Genomic DNA, 26,835 nt, shown 5'->3' with positions numbered 1-26,835 from the left:
ACATTTTCCTACATCACTTGACAAGGTAATAGAATTTATGGAAACCCTTTTTTAAGTACTAAAACATATTCCAACCCTACCCTACACTCCTTTGGTTCAGGTCTGACTGTTCCAACACAGTGACCTTTAAAATGACTTAAAAACCATGAGCTTACAAAGAAACTACACTCTATTTGTATCCTTATCACTCCAAATAATCCATAGAGTCATGAAATGTCAAAAAATGAATAGCTCTACTAGAACTTAGTCTCAAAGGCTATGTAACCCCAAAACTCCCAATTTGAGGCTTCAGACCCTTGTTCCTTAGGACTTCTTCAATGTCTTGTTTCTACACACTTCCTAGCCTGAAATATTGTTGATTCACCATCAATGGCATAACATAAGATGATCCAAACACTTAGACACCCCTCTCATTCAAGCTGAATGTTCACTATTATACTGTACCTGTCAATTCACTGATTTCTCATCACTATTCTGTGAAGAACAATCAACATCTAAACTCCTTTCTCCGTATGAAAGTTAGAAAACTATTATACATGTTAGATTGGCACATCCCATGAAGTTAGGGCCCTTTAGATTTCATGAGATGGTTGCATCTTAAAGGAAAGTAGGACTGTTGTAGAGATACACCAAAAATGAAGTATATGAGTTATACAAAATGTCTAAACTCTCAGTACAGAGTATATCAAATACATTTAGGGTAAGTAAAGAATGAAAATAAACTTCTAATGCATATGTTTCCCTTCCAAAATGAACAATCACATAAATCTATAGAGATATGAGGTTAAACTTTGTAGAAAATTATATACTTTATTCCTATTTTTGCACAGTCCATACATACCAGGCTCTATCTCCTATACATTGCTTGATTATAATATATATATATTATCCCCTTACAATTGTCACAACCATATCTAGTTGGTTATAAGGTGTAAAAATAGTTAATGATCCTGTAAATGGGATTTCCCTCCAAAATACCTTCGTAACCATTTGTTTTTAAATATTTGAAATTTGAAATTTCAAAATGACTTTCTTTGAACCACAACTCATTACCTATTGACTTCTAATGATTTTAAACAACTTCTATGACTATTCTAAATTCTTCAAACCTATATAATCTCCATTTGGACTTATTTTGTCCAATTACATTCACCTTTTGGTCCTTTTAGGACATTACAAGTATGACTTTTAGTCCTTTGAGGACATCACAAAATAAACACATTTGATTACATTGTTTAGCCATGAAAATCATTTAACTTCCAATTCTTGTCCATTTGAATTTCCTGGGTATCTCCTTGTCCTGCTCACTCCTCTAGTCTTCATGGAATGTTTTGGTGTCTTCATAGGATGATCTTGGTGCACCTGCACCAGCTATACCCTATATTATAATCCCAGTTATAAGAGTTTCTATCATTCCTTACCTTTTTTTTCCTATTTGATGACCAAATGGGTTTGGATCTTCACTCAAAAGCTATATGTCCTTACTTTTAACAGTTGTAGCAATATCCTTCAAATCTGTGTGTGCATGGTCTTGGTTCTACATTCATGTGCTTGATGACCTTGTTTGTTGCACTTATGGCAGTGAACCATGCTCTTATGTTTGAAATTTTGATTTGTAGTCTTGCTCATGTACACATTAGTAGTATCTCCTTTCTTTCCACAATTATGACAAATAGGTTTGGAATTCTTACCTTTGTTGTTCCTTTCTTCAACACTTTTTGATGAGTCTCCTTCTTCAGTGCTTGTGTATCCCAGTCTAGATGTGTCATTATTGGATCTAGGGGATCTCAATAATTTCTCAAAGTATCTAATGGATTCATTAGGCTTATTGAAACTTTTAGAAAATTTCTTTTCCCTTTTTAGGTCACTCTACAATTGTTCATTCTACAACTTCAATGTAGTTATCTCAATGTCCTTGACATTCAATTCATAGTTGGCATTCATCATTTGACTTAGAGTATCCAATTGAAGGTTGGAAATCTTGGTTAGTTTGTACTGACTTCTGTTTTAGTCTGTTGGCCAGAACTCTTTTGTCTTCTTCAATCATAGCTTTGTCTTCCATGGCTTTCTTCTTATGTTCATTCACCTCACATAGTAGTATGGCTTGTGATTTTTGCTCTAACTTGAGATTTCTAATTTCCTTAGCTTGGGCTCTACTCTTTTCCATTAGATTTACAATTGCTGCATCAAATTCATTAAAGTCTCCATCTAAAAATAGCTTAGTAGTTTCTATCTCTTTGTATTGTGTATCATTCTCCATAATAGAAATTTCCTTTATTCTCTTTAAGGATGTCCTTAGTTCTTCTCTTTCTTCATTCAGTTGATGTAGAATGAGATGTATTTCAATCTCTTGATTCTCAATAGTCTTTCCCAACTTGTAACCTCCCATTTCAAGATCTTTCCTCAAAGCTTCAAAGATTCTCTTTTAGAGAACAAGGCTTTGATACCAAATTTTGGAATTACAATAGGAAAGGTAAATTTCTGGTGTGGAGGGGGGGGGGGAGGGGCGAATCAACAATTTAAACTTGAACCCATAAAAATTTCACCAGACATCCATCTCATACGTTCAATGTATAAATTGAAATAACATGTAAAGCATGTACATCTAAAATATGTAAGAAAGTAAACATTCACACACATATGAAACCATATATGATTACCCAGAAACCCTCCAAGGGAGAATGCAAATTATGGGTGGGGATGACACCCACAAATCTTCACTACTACAGTAATAAAGTGTATCCAATGAAGGTTACAACATTTTGATCATGAGACATGATCTACCTTGTGAAAGATCTGCCCTGTTAAAGGCTTACAAAGACTATTAGGTATCACCCTATTAAAGGATTTCAACACCCTATTAGAAGTGTGCCTTGCTAAAGGACTTTACCTCACAATTAAGTAAGCAACCTATTAAAGTATTTCAATACATCATGTTAGGACTACTCTGTTAAGAGATTTTGTTTGAAATCACTTGTTAAAATGTCTCAGCATTGATCTTGCAGTTAGCACTTGATTGCTTGATAACAAATCACCTCTAGATTGATGCTTCTTGATCAAATGTCTCTTTGTTGTATGCTATCTTCTTTCCTCTATTCTGCTCTAATTGATTCTACAATTTTGTCTTAGATCATAACTCCTTATCCACCATGAATGCTCTATTTTCACATGCAAACTTCTCTATACTTTGCTTCAACACCTTACATACTCACTAGAGAGTTTAGGGTTTGTCCTCCTTAAAAAGACTTTGATGACTTAGAGTTAGGTGATAGGAAAACATTAGTGAAAATAATAATAAAGAATCAATGATTTATAATAAATTTTGATTGGTCTATACATGTCAATCTGAGAGCGTAATCTTGCAAAAGGTGTTCGAGCAATATGCCATCAAGGGATGATAGTTATGACCTAAGTGATTATGAATGCAGCTAGAACACACAGATTGAATCTATGAAAAAGTAAATAAACCCCAACGATAGGAAAAATAGAAGCAGAGATAAACATTAATCTATAAAAATAATAAAATAATTTTTTTATAAAATAAATAACATTAACATTAATATTTATACAAATATAAATACCAACCCTGAATAAACTTATCTAAAAATCTAAATTAACTAATCTAGAAATCAGACAAAAAAATGAATGTTGAATACACCAGATAGACTAATTAAAAGTAAAAATCTAAAAACACACACTAATGAAATACATCACTTTGTTTCACCATGGAGTGGGCCCTTACTCTTGGCTTGCATAGTGGATAAAGAAAATGTTGTTTCTACACTGTTGCAACCATGCACAAACTGGTATTCTTATTTATTTCAAAATACTGATGTTCAAATCTTCATTCAATAGTTCCTTTTATAGAAATTTGTGTATTCCAATGCTATATTACATTGCTACAGTCATGACCTTTTCTACAATCATTTTAATAAATTGCACCACTCAAGTAATAGGCAACGGTGACAATACAAAAAAAATTAGTTTGTTGCCAAGAATAGAAAACTCATTTTTAGCATTCCTCCAATATCCAATATGGTTTTGAAATAGTTTTGGAGGAATCAAATTATTGCCACATAAAGCTATAAAACTTATTTTATTTTCCTATACTAATAAGCTATTTTATTTATTGGAATGGCAAATGATCTTTGGCTATAGTTTACTTGTTGTCCACATGATATTTGAAATGAATCTCAACTGTAATATTTACTACTTTGGTTCCTTACTCCAATCATATAAATTGTTTACATGTGCAACCATCAGTCTAAATAAAAGAATGGTCCATAATCCCTTTGTTGCTGTCCATAGAGAAGGAAGAAATCTATTATAGGTTTTGAGAAATGGTGACAGTTTCACATGGAGAGAATGTTTCCCCATTATTATTTCATGTAGATGCAATAAGTAATGTAGTAATATGTTTTCATAATGAAAACTATGAAGGTGGAAAATACATTCTCCACCAATCTTTACTATCCTCTCCACGTGTTCCTATAGAGTGAATGATATCTACAGAAAATATATCTTTATGCCAATAAGAAATAACAAGCAATACATTTCAAAGTGGATGGAACTTTGTATTTCTGAAATAGCTACAGGAAGAACCATAGCTTGTTAGATAAATACAATCTCATCTATTTATCCACATATTCTATCTAATAACTATATTAAATATTACTCATAAATATTCTATCATATGCAACATAGAAGGAGAAAATAGAATAGAAGATGGGGATTGAAATGAGTGTGAAGGCTTATACGAAGGTTAAAATATGGTATAATTTGGGACATAAAATGCTCTCATCATTAGGTATGAATCTACTGTTGAGATTCATCCATTTTGCCACTTAATCCCTCCCTTTTTCTAGTTGGCTGTATGTAATTGTATTGGGAATCCAACTTAATATTCGTCCTTATCCCCAAAATATCGTAATTCATCCTTAAGTCAGCTAAAAAATGGTTTATATAGTTGTTTGCTCCATTACAAAAAACTATAACAAAACTATCTTTCTTGGCACCTAAAGTCTCTGATACTCGGCATACACTATCTTCTCAAAACTTGAGTGACTTGGCACTCACTGTAACTTGGCATGCTCTATAATATACATGTTGTGCTTGGCATGCACTACTTTTTCGACATGAACTAAGTAAATAACTTAAGTGTGTTGACACTCACTTGCCAAAACCAATCTGAGATCAACAGATAAGTTATATGACCATTTTGTTTCTCACCAGGTCAAAATGGAGGAAATGTTTTGGCTACTATTAGTTTAATTAGTTTCGAGTTCCAACGAATTAAGAACAAAATTCAAAATTATCACAATTTGTAAGCTAGTGAGCTTGCCTAATACTAATTACATTATGGATCTATTTCAAACATGTCTACTATGCAATCCATTAATTTTGGTTTTGAAGGATATCTATTTTGAACTTTAAATTGGACTTAAATATCTGACTATAAATACCTCAATGTTGTCACAAAATATTATCAAAGAATCTTTCTCGATTTTTCTTATTAATATAAATATGTTTCAAGAGAATGCATAAATATGAATGCCCATTTGTTTTAGCTTGGTATTTTTTAAAAGTGCTATGTAGAACTAGAGACAATGTCTATAGATCAAACATGAACTACTCATACACTTCAAATTTGTATTATGTTTTCTTGATAGTTTTATATGACTTTGTAGAATTAACACAAATTTCTCCCTTTCCTTTATTGATATGTTTTCCTACAATTTCTTTTGTTTTCAAATAATTGTTTTCATTATATTATTTCAATGGTTTGGTGGAGATTTTAGTTTACCTTGCGAGTGCTACAATTTTTTACCTACGTTATAATACTATTAGGTTTTCATTTTCATTTCACACATATTTAACTAATAGCTTTAAAATATCTAGTTTCTCACACCACCTTTTCAATTTATACCTCAACAAATTCAAATTTACACATCATGCTAGAAAATTTGCAATATCTCATACATTATTTCAAGATTAGCTCTCCAGTAAAAAATTTCCACTAATGTATTAAAATTTCTCTCGTCTATTCAACTAAGGTTTTTCATTCAAATCCTTGACTCAATATTGTACATCAAGGCATGGAACCTCTGTCCTTACCTCTCTCTAATTGGGCAAGGACATTTTGTAGTTTTTAAGGTTCGTTATTTATTTTTATTAATTTTTCATTGGCACGAAGGATAATGGAAAATAATTTAGCTTTGTACTTGGAAATTGCATGTTTTCAAAAATCTTCATAGCCTTTTAAAATTATTCAATTTTTGTACATTTCACACACTGGATTAGGTGAGATTGAATGTTCCTAAGTCATATGTGAAACACTTAAGTGCTTTGTTTATGAGTCCACATTTTACTACTAATTTATAGTAACTTTCACATCTTACAAACTTGGTATAAATATCATAGGTCTAGTTAGGTAACATGTGTGCTTAGAGACATTGCAAATTTTATTATGTAATTTTGTAATCTTTGCAATCTTTAAAGTAATTTCTGGGAAACTAATTAGCTAAAATGATAAAATGCATTTTTTTGGAATTGTACAAGAAAAAATTTCTCTAGTTCCTCTAATATAAGGACATGGTCATTCTTATTTGATTACCAATGTATTGTAGTTTAGAGGGTACTTAATCTTTAGTATCGGTAGTAATTCACATGCATTTTTTGTATTGATGGTTCTTTGTACAAGTAGAGATATGCAGAGCATCACTACTACTGTGATGAAATTATGATCTCAAGTAACTAGAGGTTATTTTTTGATACTTTTTAAGCTTTAACTATGCCTCTGTCTTGTCCTTGGCTATGCATTTTACAAATAGAGCACTAGATTCAAAGGATTGGAATATTCCCAAAATAGTATATTTCTCAAACTGTGTATAATGATGTGATTTTATTCTTTTGGGTTGTTATGTAAGTATTACTATAGAATATAATTTAAAGAAAATGGTTGAACATTAAAAGTTATACTGGTTCCCATAAATGAGAGCTTGTTTTGGAACTATTGAGAATGTAGTACAAGAAAATAAAATTTTCCATATATTTTCTTTGACATTGACCTACACATACTATGCTGACAAGAATCAACTTCTTTTAATGACATTTATATTATGTCTAGAGTATGTGCTTTCTTTCAATCCTAAGTTATGTGTTAATTTGATAGAATTTATAGATAGATGGAAAAAATCCCTAATGATGACAAGATCATTCATGATCATAATAATCCTGTATCATTAGTAGTGAAGGCTCTATTTAATGCATATTTAATACTCATTTGTCCAAATCTCGATACCTCAATTTTTTTTATCTTTCCATTAAAGAGTTTCTACTTTCATTTTCACATTTTTTAGTTGGGAAAATAGGCCAACTACAATTAAAAGTGAATACCCATGTATTTAAGCCACCAAATAGTTTGGTGAACTTGTTGTTGGAAATTTACAATTGGAACAATTGTTGTTTTGTCATTGATGTCAAATCTATTGATAAGACATATTGGCACCTAATCTAAATGTCATATATATTTGATTGATGAAGAGGATTTGAGAAATTGCTCATAATAATAGCACCTAGAGGAAAGGTTGAGTTATGAAAATGAAGCTACAATGGACATTTAATTAGATAGACTTTGATAAGACAAAGTGATTATTTATATCAAGAAAGTTAAGCTAAGCTGAGCAATAGAGTAAAAAGTTAAGGAATGCCGAGTGATGCTATTGTCAACCAAGCCATAGTATGTGCTGAGAAAATCTAGTGTTGTCTAAGCATTAGTATCATCTGAGAAAGATAGTAGATGCTGAGCCAAAAGTTTTAGAGCAATTAGGTGTGATTAAGTGATGATTGAGTTCTAGAACTTAGTGATTGCCAGGCAATAGTATTTTGAAAGAATTTGAGGAAATCATAATTCCTAGCTGACTTAGTTGATTTCTTGGGAAATGTAAACCATGTTGAAGATAAGATTGATGAGTTTGATCATTAAATTCAAGTTGAGGATTAGGTAAAGACCTAATAGATGGAATCCAAAGAAGTTTCTAGAGGATGACCAAGAAAGTGGACATATACAATGAATCATGTTGAACCTCATTATAAACCCTAGGATCTATGATGATCATGGAAAATGGAAAAGCAAGAACTAACTATTTAAAGAGGTATAGAGCCAAACTTAAAAAAGTGTGGGAGAGGTGCATATAGAGAAAGGTGGATCAGAGACACACAAGTGTGTGAGAGTGAATGCAAAGCTAAAGGAGATTGTTTGTGCAGATGTTTTTTGATTTTGATAAGTGAATCTAAGTAGATAGCTTAAGTTTTGTTGAAAGGAGAAGATTGATTACTTGAAGGGTTGTGAAGTGAATCAAGAACATAGATGACAATGGAGAGCTTATCAGTAAAGTAGCACATGAACCAAACAATGATTTGAACTTACAAAGTGATTTGTAATCATACAAATCAAAACCTATTATTTTATTTTCTAATCATTGTAAACAATTTGTATTGAAATCCTTTTACAAGAGGTTGATCTAACAATCATTTGAAGGACTTATCAGTCTATGCAAATTCTTTAACAAAGTGACATTCTAGATGGAATGATCAAAGTCCTCTGACAAGGCTACTCCTAACACAGTGATTAAATCCTCCAACTAGGTCACATTTAACAATGTGTATAGTAAACTTTTAATAGGGTTGGCTCCTAACAGAGTTCTTCGAAAGAGTGAAAAAGTGCATGTTGCTAATGGTTTTTCCTAAATTGGGTTTCCATGTAAAACCCTAGTGTCAAACTTGTGTTGAATACTTTATATGTTTTACATTTGACAAAGTTTATATTTAACAAAGTATTTTATTTTTGGGATAGTAATTTTATTAGTACAATGGAGACCGAGCAACATCAGAATAAGTAGAATAGTGAATGTTTTATGTTTAATTTCTCAAATAGTACTTATGGACCTTGAGTAACTGATTCACTCCACCTCCCCCCCTCAATTATTCTAAACATTTCTAACAATTGCTAGTAGATTAATTGTTAATTTTTTAGAGTGCTCAAAATAACCGTCAACTTGGAACACTAAAAATAGAAAAATGATTGGTCCCATAGAGTAGAGAGTACGGTCTAGCTTCTCCATAAAATTGAGTATGATAAAGTTGTGAGTACCTCTTCCTATGAATTTTGTGTCAATTACTCATGCGTTCCTTAGGTATTCTACCTCTTTTACATTCATTCTTAATGAAAAATATTTAAACATTTTGATTAGTCAGTTTAGTCCACTAACTTTAGGGTGTTAGTTGTGTAAGTAGTAATACTATTCTACTACTATAAATCTTAAAGCTAGGTTTGGGTAGCTACAAATAGGTGCAATGTCCATTGCTCCTCATTTTGGAAAATTTCCTTACTTGAAGAAACCAAATTTTGTTTTCAATGGAAGCAAGCTTCGAGAGTAAATGGGTATTTTATATCCATTAACCTTTTCACTCATATATTTTTTCATACTCATAGACTATAAATCCTACAATTGAAATAAGGAAGATTCCAAAACTAAAATGAAGTTCGTAAATAATAGGTTTCTCCTTCATTCTTGATCTCTTGTTGTTTACTATAAAATAATAGCCAATATTTAAGTCTCATTTCACTACATAAAAAATTGTAAAATATCATGATTTTATTCCATGATTAAGCAACAATATGGCTCTTAATTTTTTGATCCTTTTCTCTTTCCTAGAGTTTTGCAAACTAACTAGAAAATTATCTAAATTTAGAAAAAAAAAATTATTTTGAATCTAAAGCTAGCTAGTGAGGAGCTACTTATACTTTATGTTGGCCTTAGAATGGTTTTGAAATTTGAGTGTCAACACACTTAACCACTTCTTACACTGAAGCCAAGTACACTATGTATGTTGTCACAGTGTGTGCTAAGCTAGTATTTCAACAAGTGCTGAGTGACTTCAAGTACCGAGTGATCCGCCTCACAATAGGTGTATCATAGTCATTCTCTAGGCCATGCTTAGAAATAATATATTCAAACAAAGGACTATTTTTCTTGCTATGAGGTGCATTTAATCTTGTCAACCCAGGGACATATACTTGAAATGGTTGGCACAGTATGTGCACTAGGTCTCTTAATGAGTCACTAAGCTTATGCTGCAGGAAAGTAAAATGCAAGGAAAATAACTTACACTAATGCTATAGGAAATTAACACACTTAAATCTATGAATATTGGAAATACAATGAAAGGATAACAAATATTCCAACTCGGATCATCCACTATAACTATTCTCACATATGTTGCAGGAACATTCACAAAGTGCGATGCTATAGGAAGGAACTTACAACTTCTACTTACGAAACTAAGAATTCTTGGAAATAAATCTATTCTATCCTAATCTAATCCACCTTACAAGTGGGCCCCTTGGTCGACTTCACTAAACTACTAACATAAGATAGAAGCCAAAAATTATTTCATTAGATTTCAAAAATTCATTACATAACACAAAACTGTAAAAACACAACTGTAAAAGTTAACAGTTTGTTCTTATAAACTATTTCTTCTAACTAGCTAAAAACTAACACACTTGGGTCGATTCCTATATATATAGGAAATTAACACTTATTCCATAATAGAAAAGTAAATGACCTAGCTTTAAATCTGCAAGAGATAAAATAGGAGGATAACAACTGAAGGCAAGAAGAAGGAATAACAGCTTAAGGCAAGAATAATAAAGTCTGGACATCCACTTGCCAAAGAGTAAATGTAGAGAAGGTAACAAGTCTTCATATCTCCTCCTTACTTACTGCCATGTCTTCTAGAACCATTGCAACTTTCCTCCGCCCTGGCTGCTCCTTAGCGTTCTCTTCTCCTTGAATGCTACTAGCGCTTTAACTTTTGAATTCCTCCAATCATCTTTTAGTCTTCATTAACAAGTTAGTTTCAATACAAAGACATGTTTGCAAATAAACATTTATCAAATTAAATTCAAATATAAGAACACACATTTTGATAACTATATGAAATATTGCATACTATATATAATATTAGCAAAAGATGGCATAGTTTCTACCCATAGGTTTATCATAGGTTCGGTAAACATAAGTCCACAAATGTTTTGACAAAGATAAAATAGAGTATCAATGAAGTATCTTAAATCTATCAGGAAATAAAGAAAAATTTCGGTCTCATCATTTGCCCCCTGCTAAACTAATGCTTGTCCTCAAGCATTGCACTTCCTTGTTAATGACCTAAACTCTCCAATCTCTGTCTTTCATTTTCTGTTGCTCTTGAAAGTGTAGTAAAATCCTCTGGTTCTCTCCCACACTTCCCTTCTATGATCTTCTTGAAGCTTGTTGAATCTATTGGCATTGATGTCATACAAAGGCCACAGGAGCGTTGGAGGCTGCATGGTTAGGGGACACCACAACTCTGGTCTGGCCTGCTTCCCTAACTCTAAATATTTTGGAACCTTGTGAAGTGCTACCTCCAGGTTGATGGGACTGTGTGGTTCTGAATTTTTAAGAGATTTAGGAAATTTGACCCATCTACTCCTAGCACCAGTTATAGCTCTCTGGAAAGCAAAGTAGGGAAAATTTTCATAATCAGCATAAACTTTAGCTCTGGTAGAAAAGATCCTATCCCTTACTTCTGGATTCTTCTTTCCATAGGTTAATGTGAAAAAATATCTAAGAACTTCATCTAGCTTGTTACTCTCTGCTCTTAAAAGCAAAGGTTCTGTCCTTTCCTCATCTCTGTAATTATTTAGTTGCTTGTCATAATTTGCTTCATTGGACATCCAGGACATGAGGGATCTTAAGTGTATATCCCCTATGTAAAGCAAGGGATTCCATTAAGTCTCTGAAGGGATAAAAAAATTATGAAAATATAATTCACAAAGTAAATTCTGCTACCAAGGTGGCAGAGTCTGATATAGTTCATAAAATTCTTGTGCTAATTTGAACTCTGCATGAATATTCTTAAGAGTTAACATTAATTGAAACAAAATAAATAGTTCTTTCAAATAGAGAGCATAAACTCTTGGTGGTGGTCTACAAGCAAGGGCTTGGTCAGCTAACTTGAGGGCATGGTCCATTCATTGTTGTTGGCTTGCTAACTGTTCCTTTAAATCTACAATTTCATCACCTTGAGATACTATAATCTTATTCATCTTTTTCTTCTCTTCTTTCCACAAGGCCTCAACAAATAAATGTTGTCTATACAACTGAAAAAGGATTTTCTGCAGTGTGATAGAACCACTGTCTTCTTCATGATCTCTTTTCCTTTTTCTCTGTTCCTACCATAAATGTTCTACAACACTAGTAATCCATGTTGATCTATGGGTAATTAGGGTAGTGTTTGGATCAACATATTCAGGAACTATTTCATCCCTACAGTTGGAAGTACCTGGAAGGTCTGTTGGGGTATCATCTAAATTTTCTTTGATTTTATCCCTACATTCCTTAGTTGAATTTTTAGGAATACTTGCAATCTCAAGATGGGGAGGAGAGTGATCAAAAACAATTTGCACAAGGGATTCCCTATGGTTGTTTTAGACAAAGTAGAATCTTTAGAAACTTGCCCTCTCATCCTAGGGCTTCTCCTTATGGGGGTTTCTTCTTGTATCACAACCTTTTGCCTACTTTTCCCTTTGGGTGTCTCTACTACAGGAGTGGTTGCTGTAGGACTTTTTTTTGTTCTCTTTTGTCTTAAAATTGTAGGGTTTGGGTCTTCCTTTTCTTGAACAGAGATTTCTTCCTGTATTTTTTGTTTCCTCTTAGCTCTACTAGAAGTAGGTTTTAGGGTTTCTTGCATAGGTGAAGGCACATTTTCTTGAACAGGGATATTTTCTTGCACATTTTCTTGTGTCTTTTCGACTTCAGCCTCTTAGGTATTTTTTTTAGTGGGCTCACTAGTAGGGACATTTTCTTCACTAGGTTGTTCACTAGGGGCAGCTTGGGGTTGTAGAGTTTTGGCTTGCACTCATGTGAGGTACATCCCTAAGTGACCTCTCTATCAATAACTTGATTAAGACATGATGAGTAACAAAACTATATTTTCCTTTTTGAGTATCTTCTACACTAATACAAAGCATATTATACAAGAAATTTGGAATGTTTACTACAAGATTATGCCTTACAAAACTAAGTAATTTGAAATGATGTGCATGCAAATATGAGAATCTTCCTTCACATGTAAAATACTTGATTATGTGCATGTCTAATTCATTATATGATGGCAGAAGTGAAATTCTCTTGCAACCTTGCTTTGTAATGTCCATTTGAGGATCAGGCGGTCTAGTAAATTGGGCTCTTGCTAACCTCACATCATGTGTGCTAGGGTAATGTTCTCTAACTATAGGAAAGCCAGTCACTTTAGTAATGCATTCCTCTGTTGCGATCATTGTTAAACCCCAGAAAAAAGCTTCACCCTCATTGAATGTCCTTGTAAATTTTGCGGTTGCCTCCTCATCAAATGCGATCAAACTTAGAAAATACCCTAGACATTTGCATTAATTAAACCTTCTCACAACTCCTATGTCTGAGAGTAACACAGTGTTTTCCACTGGTTCTCTCCTCTGCAACTGTCCACCCATTCTTAGCACTTCCTTTTGTTTACTCTATTTTCCCTCTTTTGAATTCAAGCTTCAAACTGCTTCATTATTTTACAGACTCAACTCACACTTCTTTGTTTTAACATGCAATTAATGTCATAAAAAATTGTTATGCACAATAATATGACTTTTAATGAAGGAAAATCATGAATATGTGTGAGAATCATCCAAAAATTGGATTTGAATCACATAAAATTTAAACATAAGTCACATCACAGCTTGACATAGAAAATCATTCAAAAAATAGGGCGTATGACACCTCACTTGTGTACTTATGGCAATTAATTTTCATTAATAAAGGGAATGCAAAGATTTGGAAAAATATTTATGGATAAATAGAAATTCCTTTGAATATTAGTGACCTTCCCTACCCCCTGCTGAATTTGGACAAGTGTGCACACTTGTTAGACCTAGTATAGGTAAGGAACTGGCATAATGCTGCCATCATATAAATTATGTGGTATTAAATATAATTAACAAATTCTATGGACTATAAGTGAATGATAGTTTGAAAATGTTATACTTGTCATTCTAATTATTGCATGTACTAAAAAAGAAGGTGGTGGAAGTGATATCATCACTAGCAACATTCGTCAGCATCTTGCGAGGTTTATTGAAAACATGGAAAAATTGATGACGTGGAAAGTGGATGGATGGAAGATAAAGAAATGGGGTGAAGTGGATGGGTGGAAGATAGAGAGATGAGATGGAAAAAAAAAGTGAATAGAAAAGTGAACTTTATGTGAACATAAAGTCTTTATTATGAGCATGCATAAAGAAACTAATGTTGAAGAGTGGCAGTCGGAAGGTTGACACCTTTGGCTATAGGAAGAGTTGCTTGATTTGTATTTGAATCCGACTACTAAAACTATTGTAGGAAGTCTTCTTTTGTTTGGGGCCGTTTGTATAATTTCAATCTGTGACCATTGACTAATAGTTTGAAGGGTATTGGACCAATGGTAGTTAGTTGAATAGTTCCATTATCAAAGACATGACTAATTTCATATGGTCCCACCATCTTGTTTGCAACTTTCCTGACATATCCTTAAATCTAGAATCATATCATAGTGCCCAGTCACCAACTTGAAATTTTTTATAGATAATATGAGAATCATGCCATTTTTTCCTTTGTTTTTGTATTAGTTTAGTATGTTCCAAAGCAACTTTGTGCATCTCATCCAAAGAGTTAAGATGCAAGAGACATTCCCTTTGTGCTACAGGAAGTTCAATATCTAGCGCTAATGCTATCCTTAGAGTTTTATGTTCAAATTCAATTGGAAGCATTGCTACCTTACCATATAAGAGCTCAAATGGTGTGAATCCTATAGTAGTCTTTTAGGTTGTTCTGTAAGCCCAAATAACTTCTTGTAATCTGCTGGTCCAATCTCTATGGTGCAAATGAACTATTTTTGTTAAGATGTTCTCTAGCTCATGGTTTGTGACCTTAGCTTGTCGATTAGCTTGAGGGTGATAAGGATTGGATTTCTGGTGCTTGATGTTATACTTTTTCATCAACTCTAAGATCAAATTACAGGTGAATTGTGTAACCTTGGTTTGTGACTAGCTCTTTGGGTACACCATAGCGAGTAAAAATTTCTTCATATAGAAATTCAAAAACTTTTTCATCATGAGCATGCTTTATAGCCTTAACTTCAACCCATTTTGTTAGGTAATCAGTGCACACAAGAATATAGGATTTCCCATTAGATGGAGGATCAATTGGACCAATAAAGTCCATTCCCCATTTTTCAAATGGTGCTAATGCCATTTGAGGATTAAGAGGCATTTCATCTGTTATTGTTGGCCAACCCATCCTTTGACACTTGTCACACTTCCTTGTATATTTGACTACATCCTTGTGAAGTGTAGGCTAATAATAACCAGTTGTCAAGATTTTTAAAGCTATTATTTTTGCTACAAAGTGTCCTTCGCATGGTTCATTATGACATGCATGTAGAATGTCATATGTTTTATCTTCTCTCACACATCTTCTCATAACTTGATTAGGTCCAGTGTAAAACAAGAGATTATCTATCTAGGAGAAATGAAAACTTTTCTCTACAAGTAGCTTCTTTTCCTTGTATGAAAAATGTGCTGGTATTTTATTAGCTACAATGTAGTTACCAATGTCTGCATACCATGGAGTTTGAACAGCAATATGAAACAAATGCTCATCCAGAAATGCATCATCTACCAAAGTAGTGTCAATATCATCATGGTGGATTCTTGATAAATAATCAGCTACAACATTGGCTTTTCCAGGCTTATCAACAATAGTTATATCAAATTCTTGCAACACTAGTAACCATTTTGCTAACCTACCTGTTATAGTAGGTTTGTTCATGAGATATTTAATTGCTGCATGATTAGTATGAACAAATATGGAATAGCTAGTTATGTAATGCCAAAATTTGTTCAAGGCATAAACTACTGCTAACAATTCTTTTTTAGTCATGTTTAGTTTAGCTCTGGTTCATGAAGGCTCTTATTGATATAATAGATTGCATTTTCAAGATTTTGGGATTGTTGTGCTAGCACTACACCTATGGCATAATTAGAGGCATTTTTATGTATATGAAAAGGTAAATTCCAATTAGGGCCTTGTAAGAATGGGGCTATAGTCAGAAGTTTCTTAAGTTGTAGGAAGGCTTCATCACATTCAGATGTCCAACTAAATTCAGCCTCTTTTGTGAGTAAGTTATACAAGGGACTAGCTATTTTGCTGAAATCTTTTATGAAACATCTATAATATCCAGCATGACCTATAAAATATTTTACATCTTTTGACTTTGTAGGTATGGACAATGTTTGAATTACCTCTATCTTAGCTGGATCCACTTGTATTCCTACAACAAATATGAAATGACCAAGTACTACACCTTCCTACATGAGCATGAAACACTTTTCACTGTTAAGTGCCAAATTATGTTCTTGGAATCTTACCAAAACCTTTTCAAGATTCACCATTACTTCTTCAAAAGTGACTCCAAATGTTTTGAAGTCATCCATGTAAATTTCCATACAATCATGTGATATATCAGCAAAGATGCTAATAACAACTCTTTGAAATGTTGCAGAAGCATTACATAGACCAAATGGTAAAACAAAGTACGCAAAAGTACCCCATGGACATGTAAATGTGGTTTTGTCTTGATCTTTAGGAGCACTATTGATTTGATTATAACCACTATACCCATCTAGAAAAGAGAAATACTTCTTTCCAGCTAGTGTGTCCAAAACTTGATCTATGAATAGTAAAGGAAAGTGATCCTTTTTGGTAGCTTTGTTCAACGCTTTGTAATCTACACAAATTCTCCATTTTCCTCCCTATTTAGGCACTATGACCAAGTGTTGCACCCATCTACTATCATATATAGGATAAATAAAATCAACATCAAGCAATTTTTGCAATTTAGTTTTAACTATCTCTCTAAGACTTGGATTTATCCTTCTCTGGGGTTGATGGAGTGGTAGACAACCTTCATTGATGTATATCCTATGAGTGTACAATGTAGGACTCAAAACTTTCATATCATTATAGTCCCATGCAAAGGCCTTTTCATGCCTTTGAAGCAATTCTTTTAACTGTTCCATCTGTGTGGGTGTGAATTTAGGATTAACATGGAGATTATGAACTTTAGTCAGTTCAACACTAGTGGTGGACTCTATCATAGCTGCTTCAGAGATTGGACTTGCTTCTAATTCACAAGGTAAGAGTGGATAAAGAATTTTAGGTTCTTTGAGAAAAGTACAATTCTTATCACATTCCTCATATGTAATTAATTCCAACACAAAACTTTCAGATACATCTTTTTCTACCACACAATTGTTAGTGAGGATACTTTGTAGTACTAAATCTTCCTCTTACAATTTTAGAAAAAAATGTCTATGCAACATCATGAGTTGTACTATAGAGTTTAACTCTTCTTCTTCATCCCCTAAATCTAGCCAAACAGATGTACTTAAATCTGGTAATGGTTGGGCTGGAGGATATAAATCAAATTTATTTGTTGCTTGGCCATTTGATATGGTCATATTCCCTGATTTACAGCTTATATTTGCATCAACTATGGCTAACCATGGTCTACCTAGGATGATAGGGTAACCAAATAGATTAATTTTGGGAGATAGAATCATGAAGTCTGCAGGATATTCTAGAGAATCTAAAGTTACAACTATGTTTTCTATCATCCCATCAGGATTAATAGTAGAACTATCTACAAGTTGTAGAATTGTTGGTGTAGCCCTTAGTCCTTTTATCTTCAACTTCTTCATACTATCCTTGGTCATAACATTTATAGAAGCTCCAAGATCTATTAAAGCATTTTTAACAAACTGACCATTTATACTGACATTCACTACTAGACTTCCTAGATTAGAATATTTTGATGTTATCAATTTCCCTAGCATGATGTCAGCCAATTGTCCCACAACATGGACTATGGTGGGGTCCTTTTTCTTCCTTCCAGGTTTCTTCAAGTAGGCTTCCCTAATAGGTTTTCCATAAACTAGAACATCTTTAATGGCTTGAAATAGAGGTATTTGGACATGCATGTTTTTCAACTAATCAACAATATTAAAAGGTTGTTCCTCTATATGTTCAGGTTTCTTTTATATCAAATTTTCTAGAAAAGGAGGTTCTACTACTAGTTGAGGTAGGGTTTACATAGTAACATTGGTTGAGTCAATAGTTTCAGTAACTAAGGGTTCTGATGCTGCAAAAGAGTCTAGTATTTTAGTTATAAGAGGTGGTTTAGGTACTGGTAAAGTTGTACCAGATCTCAGATTTACATTAGCAACATTTAGGGTGTAAGCAAGATATTGCTGAGCATCAACACTATACATGGGCTGCTGTGGTTGCTGGTTCTTTGAGTTTGGTTGAGGTTGTTTAGGTAACTATGTTTTCTTTTGAGGTCTAGGATTTGCAGGGGGTGGCATTAGAGCAGTTTGCTAAACTGGAGGTGGTAATTGTGGAGCACCAATATTTTGGTTAGGCCATTGTTGAGATCCCCTCCATTGGTTTGTAGACTACTAATTCCCTTGGGGTGGTTGCCATTGGTTCTACTATTTTTTCCAGTGGTTCTATTAGTTCTACCATCGGTTCCTCTGTTGGTTTGGCCAAGGTGGTTAGGATTTCTAAGGCCATTGGGATTGTTGCTAGTTGTTTTGCCCAACATTGTTCTAATTGGGTTGATTTTGTGGAGGACCTTGGGGATTATGGTTTTTCCATTGATTACCATATGAATTTGAATTTTGTAAGGGGTCTTGAGGCATACCTTAACATTGGGCCCATGGTCAGCATTGAGAAACAAAGAATACTTGCTCATCATCTCTATCTATCTTAATGTACTTAGCTGGAAGATACTAGTTCTCCATGCTTGCAACCAGTTTACATTAGCAATCCTTCTTCTACTTCTGGCAATGAGGGTAGTATTTAGCTAGTTGTAACTTAGCTTTGGCTTGCTTCTTCTTTGTATTCATTGTATCCAGATGTATAGTGACATCATTGATGATGTCTTGTTTGATATCTAACAATAGGTTAGATATCTCAAGCTTTGAAATGCCTTGACTAATTCCTTTAGTGACTGTGGAACGAAGTCCTCAGCGTTTCTTCATGGTTGACCTTGAATAGTTCTAACAAATATTCTTGAGATCATCCCAAGAAGCATGGTATAAATCACCACTGACGATTAGGTCATATGCTTCTAGATAGTCATCATTCACACCTCTCAGAAAAACTAGCTTTTGTGAATCTTCAAACAACGTGTGCTGAGGGTTCTTCTGTAGTGTATATGAGAAATGTGAAACATAGTCTTCCAATGTTTCTTCCTCCTTCTGTGATATCTGGAAGATATCATAACAGAGCTTGCATCTCATCCCAACTTCCTACTGTATTGGCTTCTAAGCCCATGAACCATCATAGAGCTGATTCTTTCAATGTTGTTGGAAATAGTTTAAGCTTATGGGCATCAGTGTTATAGTCAAAACTATGACAAAGTATATCAAAGTCAAACAAGAAAGTATCAGGGTCTTCAGTTGCGAGGTCATAGAACTTTGGAAGAGTAGTGGGAGGTATGTTCTTAAGATTAGCATTGGTTACAAGACTTGGAAGAGGAAATGGAAAAGTAGGTTGTGCCATGACTGGAAGTACTAGATTATGAGGTTTCTACTGAAAAGGGACATTGGGTACTAGGTGATTAAAAACTAGTGGATTTAGAGTAGTGTTATCAAGAAAATTAGCCAATACTTTAGTGAAAGGTTGAAGACCGCTTATATCTATTGGTTCAGCTCTTGATGATGATGTTGTGGGAAAAACAGGGCTTGCATCTTCAAAATGTAACTCAACTTCTTCTTCTTCAATTTCTTTGTTCAAATTAACAAACTCCCGTAAAAGAAATTTTCCATATTCATCTCATCATCTTCCTCTTCGATGCATGCAATTAAACTTTTCACACTGGTGAAAGAAACTTCAAACTAGAGATTTCTAAAAAAAAACTTTATCTAAGAACTATGACTCAAAAATGCTCCTAGCTTGACACCATCTCTGAAAACAGTGCCAAAAATGTTCTGCCTCACAATAGGTGTATCATAGTCATGCTCTAGGCCATGCTTAGGAATAATATATTCAAACTAAGGACTATTTTTCTTGCTATGAGGTGCATTTAATCTTGTCAACCGAGGGATGTATACTTGAAATGTTTGGCATAGTATGTGCACTAGGTCTCTTAATGAGTCACTAAGCTTATGTTGCAGGAAAGTGAAATGCAAGGAAAATAACTTACACTATTGCTATAGGAAATTAACACACTTAACTCTATGAATACTAGAAATGCAATGAAAGGATAACAAATATTCCAACTCAGATCATCCACTATAATTGTTCTCACATATGCTGCAGGAACATTCACAAAGTGCGATGCTACATGAAGGAACTTACAACTTCTGGGTTACCAAATTTGGTGTTATGCAAGTTGATGCATGTCTTTACTTTATTTTTATTTGATATGTTTACATGCATGTAGTTTACTTTTAAAATTTTTTTTAAAAAAGGAATTGTTGAAAAGGTTAAAAGTGTGGTACTTGTGATTTACACCCCCTCTCCTCTCAGAAGTATTCTCTCATTTTGAACATTCCAAAAATTGGTATCAGAGAAAGGTTATCACAAGGAGAAGCCTAACATCTTAGAGAAAAGGTTTAAAGATGGAAGTATTCAAACTTGGGAAGATCATAGACAATCAAGTGATTGATGTGCACCTCGCTCTACACAAATTGGAAGAAACTAGAGAAGAATTGAGAAAGTCCTTGAAAATAAGGAAGGATATAGCCATAGCTGAAAATGACATACACTAGAAGGAGATTGATACCACACAAGTATTTTCTAATGTCTACTCCAAGGAATTTGATGCAACAATAGCAGAATTGATGGAGAAAAACATAGCACGAGCTGAAGAAATCAGATTACTCAAGCTTGAACAAGAGTCACAAGCCATAATGCTTTGTGAAGTGACTGAACAAAAGAAGAGAGCCCTTGAAGACAAGGTAATGATAGAAGATGACAAGATAAATCTTACAAATAGACTAGAGGTAAGGACAATTGAGTTAAAAAAAATCTCAAACATGCAGTTGGACACCTTAAGCCAGATGATGAATGCTCATCATGAGCTAAATATGAAAGACATTGAGATTAGTACATTGAAGATACAAAATGATCAACTAAAAAATGAATTGAAAAGAGAGAAGAAGATAGCAAAAAGCTTCAAAAAACCCAATGATGCTATCAAGTACTTTGAGTAACTACTAAAATCACCAAAGGCTAGTAATGATACTTCAAGACTTGGTTACACCAACACTAAGCAAGGAGAATCATCCAAGACTGTAGAAGAAAGGAGTAACAAAGGTAAGAACACTAAACCTACTTGTCATTTCTATGGTAAAAAGGGGTATACCTCTAATGTGTTCAGGAGCAAGAACAATCATTAGCATGATAAGCCTAAAAATGCAAGCTTTTGCCACAAGTGTGAAAAGCAAGGACATCAAGCATATGAATGTAGAACCAAGACCATAAAGACATTGAAATTTGAAGGTCACTGTTACAACTACAAAAAATATGGACATAGAGCATTTGAATGCAAATCAAAGCCTATGTGGAAACCAAATCAGCCAACAAAAGGAAAAAATCATGGTCATCACTACAACTGGGATTACAACACTAGGTATAGCTGTCATTAATGTCAGGAGTATGGCCACATTCTTGAAAATAGCATAAGGACACATTTTAGAGGGAATTATAGCAGATGGTTAAGTCAAACTACATGTTTTAGTTGCTTGAAGACTAGTCATATCAGCAGGAATTGCCCAACAAAGTCAAAAGCACCCAAGTCAGAAGTCAACAAGGAAAAGAGAAGGTTGATGTGTTAGATTAGGTGAAAAACTAATCTCCCAAGAACACCTGCATGCATAACCCTGTCACATGGATGAAGCAAAGAACAAAAGAAAGGAAAAATCAAGGAGGCCAAAAAGCCAAATCCATCTTATGGACATGCAAAGAGCAATATCTCATATAATCCAATAAGGGAATGAATAAAATACAAAGAGGTGAATCCTTATAAAGGAATCACGAAACTCGAAAAGGGAAACTAAAGCCTAAAAAAGCTAGGGTTGCACAATATAATTAATAAAATATTAATTATATGCACCTACAAGATAGCTTAAGAAAACTAGAGTAATAGGCAACTTAATTAATTAAATTAAAGTGATTTAATTAATAATTTAGAACAAATAATTACTCTAACACCCCCCCTTAAGCGAAGCTTGGGAGGAAGCTAACCTAGCATAGCTATGAAAGAGAATTGGGTCTCGGCAACAAGGCCAGATCAGGTACCCAATCACAACAAAATCTTTATAAAGAGGAGAAATAGAGAAAACCACATGGGAAAAACCCTACTCCAAAAAGAGATAGCAAAGAATGTTCCAGAAGAAGGAACAAAGAGTTCAGAAGAGAATCATTGAAGCATGAAGAACCACAAAACTCTGTCAAAATGCTGATCTGTAGAACCTCCATGGAAATAGAAGGCACGAACCATCAACCAAAGGAACCTCCATGGAAATAGAAGGCACGAACCATCAACCAAAGAAGCATAGAACAACAATATAACCTCCCCTTAAGGTAGGTGAGGTGACAGGCAGTTGAAAAGATGGGCCAAGAATCTCCTACAACACAGGAGCCAAACACATCGAGAGTGAGGTACAAAACACCAATAAAGGCACGTGCCATCGACACTGCATGAGGAATTAGAGAAAGAGGGCCTATAAGTGGCAAACAACTATCCTGAAACGCAAGAGTGGCACTTTATCTCAGTGCGTTGCATAAAGATTCTTACAATGAATATCAACAATGATCATAAAAAACATAAGGTTGAAACAACAGAAGGTAAAGCCCAAAATGAAGCAACTGAAGCAACAAAATCGATCTGCGGACCTGAAACAATTAGGATATCCACCAGAATGCTAAAACACAAAAGACTGAATAGGATGTGCCTGGAATAGAATTTGGAACAACAAATAGCATCACTAGAAAGAGCACAGAAAGAGCTTTCCAGCAATATAAAGAAGTCCAAAATCTGAAATCGGATGCTCAAGATACGCCTCCCAGAGTGTAAAATAGAACATCTAGCTTTGACTACCAAAAAAGTCAACCAAACTGCATCAAAACTCAAAAACACCTATACCAACATCTCCATCTTGGAACCAGCTTTTCGGCACATTTTTCAGATAAAAAAAATACGTCCGTATGCTCAAGTTACGGAGAAAAAACCTCCAGGGCCTTTGAAAATGCAAAAAATTATTTTTTTTAATAAAAAAAATAATAAAAAAAAAAAAATCTTTAAAAAAAAAAAACACCACCACCGACGGAGCGGCGAGAGGGTATAGGGCTGCCGCAGGGTGGAGCAGCAGCGGTGGCCGCTGGCGGAGCTGCTGGCGGACCGCTAGCGATGGCCGTCAGCGGTAACCGCTAGCAGTGGTCGTCAGCAGTAACCACTTTCGGTGGCTGTCAGTGGTGGCCGCAGCGGTGACTGCTAGCGGCTGCGCTACGGTTAATTAATCATCGGTGGCTAAAATAGCCGAAAAAAGATTTTTTTTTATTTTTTTATTTTTTGATGCCTCGTACTACGTGCAGGGGGCCGTACGGCCCCGTCGGACAAAAAAATTTGCCTCCCAGACCAACGGTGTCCAAAATGGACAAATTTTATATAGATTTTGACTGCAAACGGCCTTCTAGATCCAATGGAAGCATCCATTTGAGCCCAAAGTGCCCCAAATTTTTTTTTTGTCGGTACGACCTCCCACTGCTCCGAAAAATATAGCTTCTGAAACGCTTCAACAAACCACGAACAGGGAGCAGCAAGCTAGCTTTGATACCATGTTAGATTAGGTGAAAAACTAATCTCCCAAGAACACCTGCATGCATAACCTTGTCACATGGATGAAGCAAAGAACAGAAGCAAGGAAAAATTAAGGAGGCCAAAAAGCCAGATCCATCTTATGGACATACAAAGAGCAATATCTCATATAATCCAATAAGTGAATGAATAAAATACAAAGAGGTGAATCCTCATAAAGGAATCACGAAATCCGAAAAGGGAAACTAAAGCCTAAAAAAGCTAGGGTTGCACAATATAATTAATAAAATATTAATTATATGCACCTACAAGATAGCTTAAGAAAACTAGAGTAATAGGCAACTTAATTAATTAAATCAAAGTGATTTAATTAATAAGTTAGAACAAATAATTACTCTAACATGATGTTGAACAAATAAGAGGGCAAATGAACAAGACTTGGAAGAAGAAAGATGAGTGCAACACATCAAATGGAGAGATCGCTTCACCCAAGAGGTCAAGTAATCACACTTCATCCACCTAAGCAAAAGAAAGATGTATGGGACTGGTATGTAAAGCTGTATCCTACAGTAGTCCCAAAGAACAAAGGAGTACTACAAAGAAGAAATTAGCATGAGAAAAGATGCCAAGTCAAAATTTTTGAAGAAGCTGCCGAGTTACCCTTGGATGCCAAGCAAAGCTCCATTACATGTCGAGTTGATGGTTGATGCCAAGTTGAGATATGTCAGTGGAAGCCAAGTGAAGTAGAAAACTAGTGGAAGCTGAGTAAACAAAATATAATGGGAGCCAAGTCATGTTGAATCCTTCAAGTTCCGAGTTTACAATTGTATGCACGAAGCATTTAATGCTAGGTTTTGACGGGTATAAGGCCAAATTTTGATCATTTTCATGCCATTCAAATGCAAAGAAAAGATGAGAAAAGAGCAGGAGTGATCATACAATAACTTTGAAGCCATTTACATTGATCTCAACAGCGATTCAACATACATTTCAATGATCTAAGGTATTTATCAAGTGTCGAGCTACGCAGAGTTAAATTTTTTTAATACATTTATACCCTAGTTTGGTTATAATGGCTTCTAGTTCAAGAAACCCCAAAGGAAAGGAAGGTCATGAGGTTCGGTTAGTTAGTAATGAGGTTAAAAAACTTGAGTTTAGGCCAATCCCAAAAGTTGCTTACAAAAATGACCCAACTGGCACATTGTCTATCATTCCACCTAAAGTTGTTATGGTGCAAGACATGACAAAGTGTTATAACTGCAAGATAAATGCAGTAGGTGATCTAGAGATATTCCAAGCCTATGATAAACTGTGTGAAAACAAAATTTTGGAGGAAAAATTCTAGATTGTTGAGAGAAAGGGTTTGACCAATGCCCTAGTTTACCCTACTGGTTTCAAAATAGAATGTATATAGATTGTCTTGAGTAGAATTCACAATGAATGTTTTTGGTTGGAAATTAGACCAGCAAAGATTAAAAAAAGGAGAGTACATAGGGTTACTAGTTTCCCAACCCTAGTTCGGCCTAAGACCCTATGCAGTGGTTCCAAAGAAATCATTGAAAGAAATACAGGAGCCAAATAGAATAAGAGGGGTATGACTACTGACATTATAATTGATCCTCTTCTAGATTTTGCTGTGAGAGTAATATCCCACAAATTCTATCAACCCAACAGATTGAATAGTGTTCCATGTAAAGCTATAGATGTAGCCTATAAACTAGTAAAGAAAGATCACGCATATGATTTGTCAGAACTAATGTTGCAGTAAATAAATGAAAACCTAGGAGCAATAAGGAGATCAAAAGGTGCTCAATGCAAATTTGGTTAAGTTCTTATTTGTATATTCTTTTATATCATGGAAGAGTTTCCGTCTATTGGAAAGGTGAATTGGAACCCAAATAAAACTGCAATCACACAAATCAATGAGTTCATTGATCAGATGGGTGACAATTTTGGGGCCTAAATGACAAGCTACTTTGAGGATTTTAAGAAATCCATGAAGCAAAGGGTTAGAATACCAGTTTCACTAGTGGAAAAACACATCAATGATATATGCTTTTTGGTTGACATTGATTATACCTACATCTAGGAAACAATACCAAGAGTAAGATGGCTAAGGCCATTGGGATATGAGCTTGATATAGATGAAGCCTCAGTAGTAATCACAACATTGCTTGTAGAAGAAATAGATAAGGCAACTCCTCACTTTGGCACATATGATGTTGTCAAATCAAAAGTTGAAACTGAATTAAAGACAACTTTTGTTATCAAGAAGAAAGATAAATTAGTAAAGAAGATAAAGAAGAAACTTGGGGCAAATATTGAAGGAAAAGTAGGTGGTGAAGAAGAAGAAGAGCAAGGGCAAGACCCTATAGAGCTGACACAAGGCTTAGGAGAAGACAAGGAGGAAGTTGTCGAGGAAGAAGAAGCCAAGGAAGCAACTACTCAAGTTGAGCAAAAGAAGAGAAAGGTTAAAACTTAGCCTGTAGCTTAGCCAAAGGCCAAGAAGGCAACAAAGCCCACTCGAACAAAACCAAAGAAACCTATAACAAGGGCTACTACAAGGGCAACAACACAAAAAGCCAAAGAGGAAACAAAAGAGAAAAAGAAGGCCAGTGAACAGACTGCTAAAGAGCCAAAGAAAAGAAGAAAGTATGTGGCACAGCCAGATACTGATGATGAAGAAATAACAAAATCAGAGGACTACAACCAATTGAGAGTGGTAAGTCATCCTCCAAAGTCTGCAATTGATAAACTTTGAGAAAAGATTAGGAATGCATATTTAAATGATTTAAAGACTCTAGACTTTAATAAGCTCAGTAGAGAAGAGAAAAATAAAGT

The sequence above is a fragment of the Cupressus sempervirens genome, chromosome 3 (assembly GCF_028749045.1).
Source record: "Cupressus sempervirens isolate cs-2001-9-10 chromosome 3, ASM2874904v1, whole genome shotgun sequence".
In the NCBI taxonomy this organism is placed as follows: Eukaryota; Viridiplantae; Streptophyta; class Pinopsida; order Cupressales; family Cupressaceae; genus Cupressus; species Cupressus sempervirens.
This window is presented reverse-complemented; position numbering follows the sequence as displayed.